Source organism: Schistocerca cancellata, chromosome 10 (assembly GCF_023864275.1).
Source record: "Schistocerca cancellata isolate TAMUIC-IGC-003103 chromosome 10, iqSchCanc2.1, whole genome shotgun sequence".
Taxonomy (NCBI): domain Eukaryota; kingdom Metazoa; phylum Arthropoda; class Insecta; order Orthoptera; family Acrididae; genus Schistocerca; species Schistocerca cancellata.
Genome location: NC_064635.1, coordinates 156,696,098 through 156,711,907, shown reverse-complemented (window position 1 = coordinate 156,711,907; position 15,810 = coordinate 156,696,098). Strand labels below are relative to the sequence as shown.

Sequence of the window (15,810 nt, the reverse complement as noted above, 5' to 3'; positions counted from 1 at the left end):
CCTTTCTTTGCTACTCTGAAGTGCACGGACCTGATGGTTGGTTGGTTTGTAGGGGTGAAGGGACCAGTGTACAAAGGCGCGGTCACGTTCATATACACATGAGTTCCAAGTAGTTTCGATGTTCTGGTGTTACGACTACAAATTCCGTCTGTATTTAACGTCTTAAATTGAAAGGACTGTCGACTGATGACCACAGCAGTTGAGACCCATAGTGCTCAGAGCCATTTCTCGAAAGGACAGTCACAAATTGCTCCGTTTTCACTCCTTGTCGGCAATCACACCGCGCCTCAGGTAACAAGCACATCTGAAGCCCCATTGTGCACTCGACTGTTCATGCCAACTCACTGCCTCGCACTTTACTACTGTGTACCACTCTTGTCGTCCAACTGCAAAAGACTGGGCCACAACACGTTTCCGCGTCTCCATTGCACTGCGCAAACTACGAAACGCTCCCCAAACATGGCACTCACCAATGCAGACGACTTTTCCGACTTTACACGACGCTCACGCTAGTGACAGCCTTATTTAGAGCTTGACGTCGCGCCCAAGCGAGTGAGCACATTTCGCCTACGGCTTAGGCCGCCCACCTAGTGTGGCTGCTCGGTGTCTGCAGGCAGCGAGGGGCTGCAACCTTCCCGTGTTCGCGCCTATGTCACCTCTGCTTGCTTGTCAGAGACAGAGTATCGCAAAACATACAACTCACTCCATGAATTGATTGCTACGGCATCTGTCATCAGCAGTCACAACTAGCAACACCAGTAGCAGCCGACTGCACGTAAAGAATGGGAATGTGCAGTGGGATTTTTGTGAACTCGGCGCAAGGCAGATCTTTCCGACATAGGTTTGAGAATCTTAAGGGAGGACTTGTACTGTTTCTAAATTCAGTGTAGCGGTGGGAGGAGGGTGCTTCTTGCGCGTAACAGTACGCTTGCCAATTGTGGCTGCTAATCGTTCGCTCGTATCTGCCTTGACACATTCGCTGGCTGTGAATTATTCCACTTGCATGGCAGTGTGGACATGTTGGTGTGTTAAAAATTCTGGAGGCGCTGGGTATCGATCCCAGTACCTCTCGCATGCTAAGCGAGCGCTCTACCATCTGAGCTACGCCCCCTGATGACAAATAGTGCTACATACAACCATATCAATACCACAGACCCTTGCACTCTCATTATTCCGCAGACAAACACTACTCTCAATGTGGCCGCGAGGGTGTCTTTCAGGTTTTCTGCATTCTGTATCGAATCGTAGTTGGCCAAAATTAAAGTGGCACGCACAACGTCGAAAATAGCGTTCGGCCACCACTCTGAGTAAGACGGACGTGTTGTCCACTCTCTAGACTTCATTGAGGTTAGGCCGTTATACCTAAGACAGATTTGCAGTCGATGACACCTCGACAACAGCCGGTCCTCACATTTACGTCTTGCTCTCCTTACGTCAGTATACATCATATGAGTCTGTGACGCTGGCTTTGCAACATCTTGCGTGTCTTTAGGCTCGCCGCGACCAACACTTACCATGCACTGTCCACAAAACATGGAGGCGCCGGGGCTTGAACCCGGGACCTTTCACATGCAAAGCGAACGCTCTACCAACTGAGCTACGCCCCCAAGCGCAACAGAGCTGCGCTGTTTTCCTTTCTTTGCTACTCTGAAGTGCACGGACCTGATGGTTGGTTGGTTTGTAGGGGTGAAGGGACCAGTGTACAAAGGCGCGGTCACGTTCATATACACATGAGTTCCAAGTAGTTTCGATGTTCTGGTGTTACGACTACAAATTCCGTCTGTATTTAACGTCTTAAATTGAAAGGACTGTCGACTGATGACCACAGCAGTTGAGACCCATAGTGCTCAGAGCCATTTCTCGAAAGGACAGTCACAAATTGCTCCGTTTTCACTCCTTGTCGGCAATCACACCGCGCCTCAGGTAACAAGCACATCTGAAGCCCCATTGTGCACTCGACTGTTCATGCCAACTCACTGCCTCGCACTTTACTACTGTGTACCACTCTTGTCGTCCAACTGCAAAAGACTGGGCCACAACACGTTTCCGCGTCTCCATTGCACTGCGCAAACTACGAAACGCTCCCCAAACATGGCACTCACCAATGCAGACGACTTTTCCGACTTTACACGACGCTCACGCTAGTGACAGCCTTATTTAGAGCTTGACGTCGCGCCCAAGCGAGTGAGCACATTTCGCCTACGGCTTAGGCCGCCCACCTAGTGTGGCTGCTCGGTGTCTGCAGGCAGCGAGGGGCTGCAACCTTCCCGTGTTCGCGCCTATGTCACCTCTGCTTGCTTGTCAGAGACAGAGTATCGCAAAACATACAACTCACTCCATGAATTGATTGCTACGGCATCTGTCATCAGCAGTCACAACTAGCAACACCAGTAGCAGCCGACTGCACGTAAAGAATGGGAATGTGCAGTGGGATTTTTGTGAACTCGGCGCAAGGCAGATCTTTCCGACATAGGTTTGAGAATCTTAAGGGAGGACTTGTACTGTTTCTAAATTCAGTGTAGCGGTGGGAGGAGGGTGCTTCTTGCGCGTAACAGTACGCTTGCCAATTGTGGCTGCTAATCGTTCGCTCGTATCTGCCTTGACACATTCGCTGGCTGTGAATTATTCCACTTGCATGGCAGTGTGGACATGTTGGTGTGTTAAAAATTCTGGAGGCGCTGGGTATCGATCCCAGTACCTCTCGCATGCTAAGCGAGCGCTCTACCATCTGAGCTACGCCCCCTGATGACAAATAGTGCTACATACAACCATATCAATACCACAGACCCTTGCACTCTCATTATTCCGCAGACAAACACTACTCTCAATGTGGCCGCGAGGGTGTCTTTCAGGTTTTCTGCATTCTGTATCGAATCGTAGTTGGCCAAAATTAAAGTGGCACGCACAACGTCGAAAATAGCGTTCGGCCACCACTCTGAGTAAGACGGACGTGTTGTCCACTCTCTAGACTTCATTGAGGTTAGGCCGTTATACCTAAGACAGATTTGCAGTCGATGACACCTCGACAACAGCCGGTCCTCACATTTACGTCTTGCTCTCCTTACGTCAGTATACATCATATGAGTCTGTGACGCTGGCTTTGCAACATCTTGCGTGTCTTTAGGCTCGCCGCGACCAACACTTACCATGCACTGTCCACAAAACATGGAGGCGCCGGGGCTTGAACCCGGGACCTTTCACATGCAAAGCGAACGCTCTACCAACTGAGCTACGCCCCCAAGCGCAACAGAGCTGCGCTGTTTTCCTTTCTTTGCTACTCTGAAGTGCACGGACCTGATGGTTGGTTGGTTTGTAGGGGTGAAGGGACCAGTGTACAAAGGCGCGGTCACGTTCATATACACATGAGTTCCAAGTAGTTTCGATGTTCTGGTGTTACGACTACAAATTCCGTCTGTATTTAACGTCTTAAATTGAAAGGACTGTCGACTGATGACCACAGCAGTTGAGACCCATAGTGCTCAGAGCCATTTCTCGAAAGGACAGTCACAAATTGCTCCGTTTTCACTCCTTGTCGGCAATCACACCGCGCCTCAGGTAACAAGCACATCTGAAGCCCCATTGTGCACTCGACTGTTCATGCCAACTCACTGCCTCGCACTTTACTACTGTGTACCACTCTTGTCGTCCAACTGCAAAAGACTGGGCCACAACACGTTTCCGCGTCTCCATTGCACTGCGCAAACTACGAAACGCTCCCCAAACATGGCACTCACCAATGCAGACGACTTTTCCGACTTTACACGACGCTCACGCTAGTGACAGCCTTATTTAGAGCTTGACGTCGCGCCCAAGCGAGTGAGCACATTTCGCCTACGGCTTAGGCCGCCCACCTAGTGTGGCTGCTCGGTGTCTGCAGGCAGCGAGGGGCTGCAACCTTCCCGTGTTCGCGCCTATGTCACCTCTGCTTGCTTGTCAGAGACAGAGTATCGCAAAACATACAACTCACTCCATGAATTGATTGCTACGGCATCTGTCATCAGCAGTCACAACTAGCAACACCAGTAGCAGCCGACTGCACGTAAAGAATGGGAATGTGCAGTGGGATTTTTGTGAACTCGGCGCAAGGCAGATCTTTCCGACATAGGTTTGAGAATCTTAAGGGAGGACTTGTACTGTTTCTAAATTCAGTGTAGCGGTGGGAGGAGGGTGCTTCTTGCGCGTAACAGTACGCTTGCCAATTGTGGCTGCTAATCGTTCGCTCGTATCTGCCTTGACACATTCGCTGGCTGTGAATTATTCCACTTGCATGGCAGTGTGGACATGTTGGTGTGTTAAAAATTCTGGAGGCGCTGGGTATCGATCCCAGTACCTCTCGCATGCTAAGCGAGCGCTCTACCATCTGAGCTACGCCCCCTGATGACAAATAGTGCTACATACAACCATATCAATACCACAGACCCTTGCACTCTCATTATTCCGCAGACAAACACTACTCTCAATGTGGCCGCGAGGGTGTCTTTCAGGTTTTCTGCATTCTGTATCGAATCGTAGTTGGCCAAAATTAAAGTGGCACGCACAACGTCGAAAATAGCGTTCGGCCACCACTCTGAGTAAGACGGACGTGTTGTCCACTCTCTAGACTTCATTGAGGTTAGGCCGTTATACCTAAGACAGATTTGCAGTCGATGACACCTCGACAACAGCCGGTCCTCACATTTACGTCTTGCTCTCCTTACGTCAGTATACATCATATGAGTCTGTGACGCTGGCTTTGCAACATCTTGCGTGTCTTTAGGCTCGCCGCGACCAACACTTACCATGCACTGTCCACAAAACATGGAGGCGCCGGGGCTTGAACCCGGGACCTTTCACATGCAAAGCGAACGCTCTACCAACTGAGCTACGCCCCCAAGCGCAACAGAGCTGCGCTGTTTTCCTTTCTTTGCTACTCTGAAGTGCACGGACCTGATGGTTGGTTGGTTTGTAGGGGTGAAGGGACCAGTGTACAAAGGCGCGGTCACGTTCATATACACATGAGTTCCAAGTAGTTTCGATGTTCTGGTGTTACGACTACAAATTCCGTCTGTATTTAACGTCTTAAATTGAAAGGACTGTCGACTGATGACCACAGCAGTTGAGACCCATAGTGCTCAGAGCCATTTCTCGAAAGGACAGTCACAAATTGCTCCGTTTTCACTCCTTGTCGGCAATCACACCGCGCCTCAGGTAACAAGCACATCTGAAGCCCCATTGTGCACTCGACTGTTCATGCCAACTCACTGCCTCGCACTTTACTACTGTGTACCACTCTTGTCGTCCAACTGCAAAAGACTGGGCCACAACACGTTTCCGCGTCTCCATTGCACTGCGCAAACTACGAAACGCTCCCCAAACATGGCACTCACCAATGCAGACGACTTTTCCGACTTTACACGACGCTCACGCTAGTGACAGCCTTATTTAGAGCTTGACGTCGCGCCCAAGCGAGTGAGCACATTTCGCCTACGGCTTAGGCCGCCCACCTAGTGTGGCTGCTCGGTGTCTGCAGGCAGCGAGGGGCTGCAACCTTCCCGTGTTCGCGCCTATGTCACCTCTGCTTGCTTGTCAGAGACAGAGTATCGCAAAACATACAACTCACTCCATGAATTGATTGCTACGGCATCTGTCATCAGCAGTCACAACTAGCAACACCAGTAGCAGCCGACTGCACGTAAAGAATGGGAATGTGCAGTGGGATTTTTGTGAACTCGGCGCAAGGCAGATCTTTCCGACATAGGTTTGAGAATCTTAAGGGAGGACTTGTACTGTTTCTAAATTCAGTGTAGTGGTGGGAGGAGGGTGCTTCTTGCGCGTAACAGTACGCTTGCCAATTGTGGCTGCTAATCGTTCGCTCGTATCTGCCTTGACACATTCGCTGGCTGTGAATTATTCCACTTGCATGGCAGTGTGGACATGTTGGTGTGTTAAAAATTCTGGAGGCGCTGGGTATCGATCCCAGTACCTCTCGCATGCTAAGCGAGCGCTCTACCATCTGAGCTACGCCCCCTGATGACAAATAGTGCTACATACAACCATATCAATACCACAGACCCTTGCACTCTCATTATTCCGCAGACAAACACTACTCTCAATGTGGCCGCGAGGGTGTCTTTCAGGTTTTCTGCATTCTGTATCGAATCGTAGTTGGCCAAAATTAAAGTGGCACGCACAACGTCGAAAATAGCGTTCGGCCACCACTCTGAGTAAGACGGACGTGTTGTCCACTCTCTAGACTTCATTGAGGTTAGGCCGTTATACCTAAGACAGATTTGCAGTCGATGACACCTCGACAACAGCCGGTCCTCACATTTACGTCTTGCTCTCCTTACGTCAGTATACATCATATGAGTCTGTGACGCTGGCTTTGCAACATCTTGCGTGTCTTTAGGCTCGCCGCGACCAACACTTACCATGCACTGTCCACAAAACATGGAGGCGCCGGGGCTTGAACCCGGGACCTTTCACATGCAAAGCGAACGCTCTACCAACTGAGCTACGCCCCCAAGCGCAACAGAGCTGCGCTGTTTTCCTTTCTTTGCTACTCTGAAGTGCACGGACCTGATGGTTGGTTGGTTTGTAGGGGTGAAGGGACCAGTGTACAAAGGCGCGGTCACGTTCATATACACATGAGTTCCAAGTAGTTTCGATGTTCTGGTGTTACGACTACAAATTCCGTCTGTATTTAACGTCTTAAATTGAAAGGACTGTCGACTGATGACCACAGCAGTTGAGACCCATAGTGCTCAGAGCCATTTCTCGAAAGGACAGTCACAAATTGCTCCGTTTTCACTCCTTGTCGGCAATCACACCGCGCCTCAGGTAACAAGCACATCTGAAGCCCCATTGTGCACTCGACTGTTCATGCCAACTCACTGCCTCGCACTTTACTACTGTGTACCACTCTTGTCGTCCAAATGCAAAAGACTGGGCCACAACACGTTTCCGCGTCTCCATTGCACTGCGCAAACTACGAAACGCTCCCCAAACATGGCACTCACCAATGCAGACGACTTTTCCGACTTTACACGACGCTCACGCTAGTGACAGCCTTATTTAGAGCTTGACGTCGCGCCCAAGCGAGTGAGCACATTTCGCCTACGGCTTAGGCCGCCCACCTAGTGTGGCTGCTCGGTGTCTGCAGGCAGCGAGGGGCTGCAACCTTCCCGTGTTCGCGCCTATGTCACCTCTGCTTGCTTGTCAGAGACAGAGTATCGCAAAACATACAACTCACTCCATGAATTGATTGCTACGGCATCTGTCATCAGCAGTCACAACTAGCAACACCAGTAGCAGCCGACTGCACGTAAAGAATGGGAATGTGCAGTGGGATTTTTGTGAACTCGGCGCAAGGCAGATCTTTCCGACATAGGTTTGAGAATCTTAAGGGAGGACTTGTACTGTTTCTAAATTCAGTGTAGCGGTGGGAGGAGGGTGCTTCTTGCGCGTAACAGTACGCTTGCCAATTGTGGCTGCTAATCGTTCGCTCGTATCTGCCTTGACACATTCGCTGGCTGTGAATTATTCCACTTGCATGGCAGTGTGGACATGTTGGTGTGTTAAAAATTCTGGAGGCGCTGGGTATCGATCCCAGTACCTCTCGCATGCTAAGCGAGCGCTCTACCATCTGAGCTACGCCCCCTGATGACAAATAGTGCTACATACAACCATATCAATACCACAGACCCTTGCACTCTCATTATTCCGCAGACAAACACTACTCTCAATGTGGCCGCGAGGGTGTCTTTCAGGTTTTCTGCATTCTGTATCGAATCGTAGTTGGCCAAAATTAAAGTGGCACGCACAACGTCGAAAATAGCGTTCGGCCACCACTCTGAGTAAGACGGACGTGTTGTCCACTCTCTAGACTTCATTGAGGTTAGGCCGTTATACCTAAGACAGATTTGCAGTCGATGACACCTCGACAACAGCCGGTCCTCACATTTACGTCTTGCTCTCCTTACGTCAGTATACATCATATGAGTCTGTGACGCTGGCTTTGCAACATCTTGCGTGTCTTTAGGCTCGCCGCGACCAACACTTACCATGCACTGTCCACAAAACATGGAGGCGCCGGGGCTTGAACCCGGGACCTTTCACATGCAAAGCGAACGCTCTACCAACTGAGCTACGCCCCCAAGCGCAACAGAGCTGCGCTGTTTTCCTTTCTTTGCTACTCTGAAGTGCACGGACCTGATGGTTGGTTGGTTTGTAGGGGTGAAGGGACCAGTGTACAAAGGCGCGGTCACGTTCATATACACATGAGTTCCAAGTAGTTTCGATGTTCTGGTGTTACGACTACAAATTCCGTCTGTATTTAACGTCTTAAATTGAAAGGACTGTCGACTGATGACCACAGCAGTTGAGACCCATAGTGCTCAGAGCCATTTCTCGAAAGGACAGTCACAAATTGCTCCGTTTTCACTCCTTGTCGGCAATCACACCGCGCCTCAGGTAACAAGCACATCTGAAGCCCCATTGTGCACTCGACTGTTCATGCCAACTCACTGCCTCGCACTTTACTACTGTGTACCACTCTTGTCGTCCAACTGCAAAAGACTGGGCCACAACACGTTTCCGCGTCTCCATTGCACTGCGCAAACTACGAAACGCTCCCCAAACATGGCACTCACCAATGCAGACGACTTTTCCGACTTTACACGACGCTCACGCAACGCTCACGCTAGTGACAGCCTTATTTAGAGCTTGACGTCGCGCCCAAGCGAGTGAGCACATTTCGCCTACGGCTTAGGCCGCCCACCTAGTGTGGCTGCTCGGTGTCTGCAGGCAGCGAGGGGCTGCAACCTTCCCGTGTTCGCGCCTATGTCACCTCTGCTTGCTTGTCAGAGACAGAGTATCGCAAAACATACAACTCACTCCATGAATTGATTGCTACGGCATCTGTCATCAGCAGTCACAACTAGCAACACCAGTAGCAGCCGACTGCACGTAAAGAATGGGAATGTGCAGTGGGATTTTTGTGAACTCGGCGCAAGGCAGATCTTTCCGACATAGGTTTGAGAATCTTAAGGGAGGACTTGTACTGTTTCTAAATTCAGTGTAGCGGTGGGAGGAGGGTGCTTCTTGCGCGTAACAGTACGCTTGCCAATTGTGGCTGCTAATCGTTCGCTCGTATCTGCCTTGACACATTCGCTGGCTGTGAATTATTCCACTTGCATGGCAGTGTGGACATGTTGGTGTGTTAAAAATTCTGGAGGCGCTGGGTATCGATCCCAGTACCTCTCGCATGCTAAGCGAGCGCTCTACCATCTGAGCTACGCCCCCTGATGACAAATAGTGCTACATACAACCATATCAATACCACAGACCCTTGCACTCTCATTATTCCGCAGACAAACACTACTCTCAATGTGGCCGCGAGGGTGTCTTTCAGGTTTTCTGCATTCTGTATCGAATCGTAGTTGGCCAAAATTAAAGTGGCACGCACAACGTCGAAAATAGCGTTCGGCCACCACTCTGAGTAAGACGGACGTGTTGTCCACTCTCTAGACTTCATTGAGGTTAGGCCGTTATACCTAAGACAGATTTGCAGTCGATGACACCTCGACAACAGCCGGTCCTCACATTTACGTCTTGCTCTCCTTACGTCAGTATACATCATATGAGTCTGTGACGCTGGCTTTGCAACATCTTGCGTGTCTTTAGGCTCGCCGCGACCAACACTTACCATGCACTGTCCACAAAACATGGAGGCGCCGGGGCTTGAACCCGGGACCTTTCACATGCAAAGCGAACGCTCTACCAACTGAGCTACGCCCCCAAGCGCAACAGAGCTGCGCTGTTTTCCTTTCTTTGCTACTCTGAAGTGCACGGACCTGATGGTTGGTTGGTTTGTAGGGGTGAAGGGACCAGTGTACAAAGGCGCGGTCACGTTCATATACACATGAGTTCCAAGTAGTTTCGATGTTCTGGTGTTACGACTACAAATTCCGTCTGTATTTAACGTCTTAAATTGAAAGGACTGTCGACTGATGACCACAGCAGTTGAGACCCATAGTGCTCAGAGCCATTTCTCGAAAGGACAGTCACAAATTGCTCCGTTTTCACTCCTTGTCGGCAATCACACCGCGCCTCAGGTAACAAGCACATCTGAAGCCCCATTGTGCACTCGACTGTTCATGCCAACTCACTGCCTCGCACTTTACTACTGTGTACCACTCTTGTCGTCCAACTGCAAAAGACTGGGCCACAACACGTTTCCGCGTCTCCATTGCACTGCGCAAACTACGAAACGCTCCCCAAACATGGCACTCACCAATGCAGACGACTTTTCCGACTTTACACGACGCTCACGCAACGCTCACGCTAGTGACAGCCTTATTTAGAGCTTGACGTCGCGTCCAAGCGAGTGAGCACATTTCGCCTACGGCTTAGGCCGCCCACCTAGTGTGGCTGCTCGGTGTCTGCAGGCAGCGAGGGGCTGCAACCTTCCCGTGTTCGCGCCTATGTCACCTCTGCTTGCTTGTCAGAGACAGAGTATCGCAAAACATACAACTCACTCCATGAATTGATTGCTACGGCATCTGTCATCAGCAGTCACAACTAGCAACACCAGTAGCAGCCGACTGCACGTAAAGAATGGGAATGTGCAGTGGGATTTTTGTGAACTCGGCGCAAGGCAGATCTTTCCGACATAGGTTTGAGAATCTTAAGGGAGGACTTGTACTGTTTCTAAATTCAGTGTAGCGGTGGGAGGAGGGTGCTTCTTGCGCGTAACAGTACGCTTGCCAATTGTGGCTGCTAATCGTTCGCTCGTATCTGCCTTGACACATTCGCTGGCTGTGAATTATTCCACTTGCATGGCAGTGTGGACATGTTGGTGTGTTAAAAATTCTGGAGGCGCTGGGTATCGATCCCAGTACCTCTCGCATGCTAAGCGAGCGCTCTACCATCTGAGCTACGCCCCCTGATGACAAATAGTGCTACATACAACCATATCAATACCACAGACCCTTGCACTCTCATTATTCCGCAGACAAACACTACTCTCAATGTGGCCGCGAGGGTGTCTTTCAGGTTTTCTGCATTCTGTATCGAATCGTAGTTGGCCAAAATTAAAGTGGCACGCACAACGTCGAAAATAGCGTTCGGCCACCACTCTGAGTAAGACGGACGTGTTGTCCACTCTCTAGACTTCATTGAGGTTAGGCCGTTATACCTAAGACAGATTTGCAGTCGATGACACCTCGACAACAGCCGGTCCTCACATTTACGTCTTGCTCTCCTTACGTCAGTATACATCATATGAGTCTGTGACGCTGGCTTTGCAACATCTTGCGTGTCTTTAGGCTCGCCGCGACCAACACTTACCATGCACTGTCCACAAAACATGGAGGCGCCGGGGCTTGAACCCGGGACCTTTCACATGCAAAGCGAACGCTCTACCAACTGAGCTACGCCCCCAAGCGCAACAGAGCTGCGCTGTTTTCCTTTCTTTGCTACTCTGAAGTGCACGGACCTGATGGTTGGTTGGTTTGTAGGGGTGAAGGGACCAGTGTACAAAGGCGCGGTCACGTTCATATACACATGAGTTCCAAGTAGTTTCGATGTTCTGGTGTTACGACTACAAATTCCGTCTGTATTTAACGTCTTAAATTGAAAGGACTGTCGACTGATGACCACAGCAGTTGAGACCCATAGTGCTCAGAGCCATTTCTCGAAAGGACAGTCACAAATTGCTCCGTTTTCACTCCTTGTCGGCAATCACACCGCGCCTCAGGTAACAAGCACATCTGAAGCCCCATTGTGCACTCGACTGTTCATGCCAACTCACTGCCTCGCACTTTACTACTGTGTACCACTCTTGTCGTCCAACTGCAAAAGACTGGGCCACAACACGTTTCCGCGTCTCCATTGCACTGCGCAAACTACGAAACGCTCCCCAAACATGGCACTCACCAATGCAGACGACTTTTCCGACTTTACACGACGCTCACGCAACGCTCACGCTAGTGACAGCCTTATTTAGAGCTTGACGTCGCGCCCAAGCGAGTGAGCACATTTCGCCTACGGCTTAGGCCGCCCACCTAGTGTGGCTGCTCGGTGTCTGCAGGCAGCGAGGGGCTGCAACCTTCCCGTGTTCGCACATCTGAAGCCCCATTGTGCACTCGACTGTTGATGCCAACTCACTGCCTCGCACTTTACTACTGTGTACCACTCTTGTCGTCCAACTGCAAAAGACTGGGCCACAACACGTTTCCGCGTCTCCATTGCACTGCGCAAACTACGAAACGCTCCCCAAACATGGCACTCACCAATGCAGACGACTTTTCCGACTTTACACGACGCTCACGCTAGTGACAGCCTTATTTAGAGCTTGACGTCGCGCCCAAGCGAGTGAGCACATTTCGCCTACGGCTTAGGCCGCCCACCTAGTGTGGCTGCTCGGTGTCTGCAGGCAGCGAGGGGCTGCAACCTTCCCGTGTTCGCGCCTATGTCACCTCTGCTTGCTTGTCAGAGACAGAGTATCGCAAAACATACAACTCACTCCATGAATTGATTGCTACGGCATCTGTCATCAGCAGTCACAACTAGCAACACCAGTAGCAGCCGACTGCACGTAAAGAATGGGAATGTGCAGTGGGATTTTTGTGAACTCGGCGCAAGGCAGATCTTTCCGACATAGGTTTGAGAATCTTAAGGGAGGACTTGTACTGTTTCTAAATTCAGTGTAGCGGTGGGAGGAGGGTGCTTCTTGCGCGTAACAGTACGCTTGCCAATTGTGGCTGCTAATCGTTCGCTCGTATCTGCCTTGACACATTCGCTGGCTGTGAATTATTCCACTTGCATGGCAGTGTGGACATGTTGGTGTGTTAAAAATTCTGGAGGCGCTGGGTATCGATCCCAGTACCTCTCGCATGCTAAGCGAGCGCTCTACCATCTGAGCTACGCCCCCTGATGACAAATAGTGCTACATACAACCATATCAATACCACAGACCCTTGCACTCTCTTTATTCCGCAGACAAACACTACTCTCAATGTGGCCGCGAGGGTGTCTTTCAGGTTTTCTGCATTCTGTATCGAATCGTAGTTGGCCAAAATTAAAGTGGCACGCACAACGTCGAAAATAGCGTTCGGCCACCACTCTGAGTAAGACGGACGTGTTGTCCACTCTCTAGACTTCATTGAGGTTAGGCCGTTATACCTACGACAGATTTGCAGTCGATGACACCTCGACAACAGCCGGTCCTCACATTTACGTCTTGCTCTCCTTACGTCAGTATACATCATATGAGTCTGTGACGCTGGCTTTGCAACATCTTGCGTGTCTTTAGGCTCGCCGCGACCAACACTTACCATGCACTGTCCACAAAACATGGAGGCGCCGGGGCTTGAACTCGGGACCTTTCACATGCAAAGCGAACGCTCTACCAACTGAGCTACGCCCCCAAACGCAACAGAGTTGCGCTGTTTTCCTTTCTTTGCTACTCTGAAGTGCACGGACCTGATGGTTGGTTGGTTTGTAGGGGTGAAGGGACCAGTGTATAAAGACGTGGTCTCGTTCATATACACATGAGTTCCAAGTAGTTTCGATGTTCTGGTGTTACGACTACAAATTCCGTCTGTATTTAACGTCTTAAATTGAAAGGACTGTCGACTGATGACCACAGCAGTTGAGACCCATAGTGCTCAGAGCCATTTCTCGAAAGGACAGTCACAAATTGCTCCGTTTTCACTCCTTGTCGGCAATCACACCGCGCCTCAGGTAACAAGCACATCTGAAGCCCCATTGTGCACTCGACTGTTCATGCCAACTCACTGCCTCGCACTTTACTACTGTGTACCACTCTTGTCGTCCAACTGCAAAAGACTGGGCCACAACACGTTTCCGCGTCTCCATTGCACTGCGCAAACTACGAAACGCTCCCCAAACATGGCACTCACCAATGCAGACGACTTTTCCGACTTTACACGACGCTCACGCAACGCTCACGCTAGTGACAGCCTTATTTAGAGCTTGACGTCGCGCCCAAGCGAGTGAGCACATTTCGCCTACGGCTTAGGCCGCCCACCTAGTGTGGCTGCTCGGTGTCTGCAGGCAGCGAGGGGCTGCAACCTTCCCGTGTTCGCGCCTATGTCACCTCTGCTTGCTTGTCAGAGACAGAGTATCGCAAAACATACAACTCACTCCATGAATTGATTGCTACGGCATCTGTCATCAGCAGTCACAACTAGCAACACCAGTAGCAGCCGACTGCACGTAAAGAATGGGAATGTGCAGTGGGATTTTTGTGAACTCGGCGCAAGGCAGATCTTTCCAACATAGGTTTGAGAATCTTAAGGGAGGACTTGTACTGTTTCTAAATTCAGTGTAGCGGTGGGAGGAGGGTGCTTCTTGCGCGTAACAGTACGCTTGCCAATTGTGGCTGCTAATCGTTCGCTCGTATCTGCCTTGACACATTCGCTGGCTGTGAATTATTCCACTTGCATGGCAGTGTGGACATGTTGGTGTGTTAAAAATTCTGGAGGCGCTGGGTATCGATCCCAGTACCTCTCGCATGCTAAGCGAGCGCTCTACCATCTGAGCTACGCCCCCTGATGACAAATAGTGCTACATACAACCATATCAATACCACAGACCCTTGCACTCTCATTATTCCGCAGACAAACACTACTCTCAATGTGGCCGCGAGGGTGTCTTTCAGGTTTTCTGCATTCTGTATCGAATCGTAGTTGGCCAAAATTAAAGTGGCACGCACAACGTCGAAAATAGCGTTCGGCCACCACTCTGAGTAAGACGGACGTGTTGTCCACTCTCTAGACTTCATTGAGGTTAGGCCGTTATACCTAAGACAGATTTGCAGTCGATGACACCTCGACAACAGCCGGTCCTCACATTTACGTCTTGCTCTCCTTACGTCAGTATACATCATATGAGTCTGTGACGCTGGCTTTGCAACATCTTGCGTGTCTTTAGGCTCGCCGCGACCAACACTTACCATGCACTGTCCACAAAACATGGAGGCGCCGGGGCTTGAACCCGGGACCTTTCACATGCAAAGCGAACGCTCTACCAACTGAGCTACGCCCCCAAGCGCAACAGAGCTGCGCTGTTTTCCTTTCTTTGCTACTCTGAAGTGCACGGACCTGATGGTTGGTTGGTTTGTAGGGGTGAAGGGACCAGTGTATAAAGACGTGGTCACGTTCATATACACATGAGTTCCAAGTAGTTTCGATGTTCTGGTGTTACGACTACAAATTCCGTCTGTATTTAACGTCTTAAATTGAAAGGACTGTCGACTGATGACCACAGCAGTTGAGACCCATAGTGCTCAGAGCCATTTCTCGAAAGGACAGTCACAAATTGCTCCGTTTTCACTCCTTGTCGGCAATCACACCGCGCCTCAGGTAACAAGCACATCTGAAGCCCCATTGTGCACTCGACTGTTCATGCCAACTCACTGCCTCGCACTTTACTACTGTGTACCACTCTTGTCGTCCAACTGCAAAAGACTGGGCCACAACACGTTTCCGCGTCTCCATTGCACTGCGCAAACTACGAAACGCTCCCCAAACATGGCACTCACCAATGCAGACGACTTTTCCGACTTTACACGACGCTCACGCAACGCTCACGCTAGTGACAGCCTTATTTAGAGCTTGACGTCGCGCCCAAGCGAGTGAGCACATTTCGCCTACGGCTTAGGCCGCCCACCTAGTGTGGCTGCTCGGTGTCTGCAGGCAGCGAGGGGCTGCAACCTTCCCGTGTTCGCGCCTATGTCACCTCTGCTTGCTTGTCAGAGACAGAGTATCGCAAAACATACAACTCACTCCATGAATTGATTGCTAC

The 15,810-nt window shown here is 50.5% G+C and overlaps 18 non-coding genes across 18 annotated transcripts; all 18 read right to left on the bottom strand.

Annotated features, from left to right (window-relative positions):
* Nucleotides 1-1,038: 1,038 nt before the first annotated feature.
* Trnaa-agc (transfer RNA alanine (anticodon AGC)) lies at nucleotides 1,039-1,111 on the bottom strand. Its single transcript has one exon. It is a non-coding gene; the product is annotated as a tRNA-Ala (tRNA).
* Nucleotides 1,112-1,534: 423 nt separating this feature from the next.
* Trnaa-ugc (transfer RNA alanine (anticodon UGC)) lies at nucleotides 1,535-1,607 on the bottom strand. The gene has a single exon. It is a non-coding gene; the product is annotated as a tRNA-Ala (tRNA).
* Nucleotides 1,608-2,670: 1,063 nt separating this feature from the next.
* Nucleotides 2,671-2,743, bottom strand: Trnaa-agc (transfer RNA alanine (anticodon AGC)). Its single transcript has one exon. It is a non-coding gene; the product is annotated as a tRNA-Ala (tRNA).
* A 423-nt stretch (nucleotides 2,744-3,166) lies between these two features.
* Nucleotides 3,167-3,239, bottom strand: Trnaa-ugc (transfer RNA alanine (anticodon UGC)). The gene has a single exon. It is a non-coding gene; the product is annotated as a tRNA-Ala (tRNA).
* A 1,063-nt stretch (nucleotides 3,240-4,302) lies between these two features.
* On the bottom strand, nucleotides 4,303-4,375 carry Trnaa-agc (transfer RNA alanine (anticodon AGC)). The gene has a single exon. It is a non-coding gene; the product is annotated as a tRNA-Ala (tRNA).
* Nucleotides 4,376-4,798: 423 nt separating this feature from the next.
* Nucleotides 4,799-4,871, bottom strand: Trnaa-ugc (transfer RNA alanine (anticodon UGC)). The gene has a single exon. It is a non-coding gene; the product is annotated as a tRNA-Ala (tRNA).
* Nucleotides 4,872-5,934: 1,063 nt separating this feature from the next.
* On the bottom strand, nucleotides 5,935-6,007 carry Trnaa-agc (transfer RNA alanine (anticodon AGC)). Its single transcript has one exon. It is a non-coding gene; the product is annotated as a tRNA-Ala (tRNA).
* Nucleotides 6,008-6,430: 423 nt separating this feature from the next.
* Nucleotides 6,431-6,503, bottom strand: Trnaa-ugc (transfer RNA alanine (anticodon UGC)). Its single transcript has one exon. It is a non-coding gene; the product is annotated as a tRNA-Ala (tRNA).
* Nucleotides 6,504-7,566: 1,063 nt separating this feature from the next.
* Trnaa-agc (transfer RNA alanine (anticodon AGC)) lies at nucleotides 7,567-7,639 on the bottom strand. The gene has a single exon. It is a non-coding gene; the product is annotated as a tRNA-Ala (tRNA).
* Nucleotides 7,640-8,062: 423 nt separating this feature from the next.
* Trnaa-ugc (transfer RNA alanine (anticodon UGC)) lies at nucleotides 8,063-8,135 on the bottom strand. Its single transcript has one exon. It is a non-coding gene; the product is annotated as a tRNA-Ala (tRNA).
* A 1,074-nt stretch (nucleotides 8,136-9,209) lies between these two features.
* On the bottom strand, nucleotides 9,210-9,282 carry Trnaa-agc (transfer RNA alanine (anticodon AGC)). The gene has a single exon. It is a non-coding gene; the product is annotated as a tRNA-Ala (tRNA).
* A 423-nt stretch (nucleotides 9,283-9,705) lies between these two features.
* Nucleotides 9,706-9,778, bottom strand: Trnaa-ugc (transfer RNA alanine (anticodon UGC)). The gene has a single exon. It is a non-coding gene; the product is annotated as a tRNA-Ala (tRNA).
* Nucleotides 9,779-10,852: 1,074 nt separating this feature from the next.
* On the bottom strand, nucleotides 10,853-10,925 carry Trnaa-agc (transfer RNA alanine (anticodon AGC)). Its single transcript has one exon. It is a non-coding gene; the product is annotated as a tRNA-Ala (tRNA).
* A 423-nt stretch (nucleotides 10,926-11,348) lies between these two features.
* Trnaa-ugc (transfer RNA alanine (anticodon UGC)) lies at nucleotides 11,349-11,421 on the bottom strand. The gene has a single exon. It is a non-coding gene; the product is annotated as a tRNA-Ala (tRNA).
* Nucleotides 11,422-12,840: 1,419 nt separating this feature from the next.
* On the bottom strand, nucleotides 12,841-12,913 carry Trnaa-agc (transfer RNA alanine (anticodon AGC)). The gene has a single exon. It is a non-coding gene; the product is annotated as a tRNA-Ala (tRNA).
* Nucleotides 12,914-13,336: 423 nt separating this feature from the next.
* Trnaa-ugc (transfer RNA alanine (anticodon UGC)) lies at nucleotides 13,337-13,409 on the bottom strand. The gene has a single exon. It is a non-coding gene; the product is annotated as a tRNA-Ala (tRNA).
* A 1,074-nt stretch (nucleotides 13,410-14,483) lies between these two features.
* Nucleotides 14,484-14,556, bottom strand: Trnaa-agc (transfer RNA alanine (anticodon AGC)). The gene has a single exon. It is a non-coding gene; the product is annotated as a tRNA-Ala (tRNA).
* Nucleotides 14,557-14,979: 423 nt separating this feature from the next.
* On the bottom strand, nucleotides 14,980-15,052 carry Trnaa-ugc (transfer RNA alanine (anticodon UGC)). Its single transcript has one exon. It is a non-coding gene; the product is annotated as a tRNA-Ala (tRNA).
* Nucleotides 15,053-15,810: the final 758 nt, after the last annotated feature.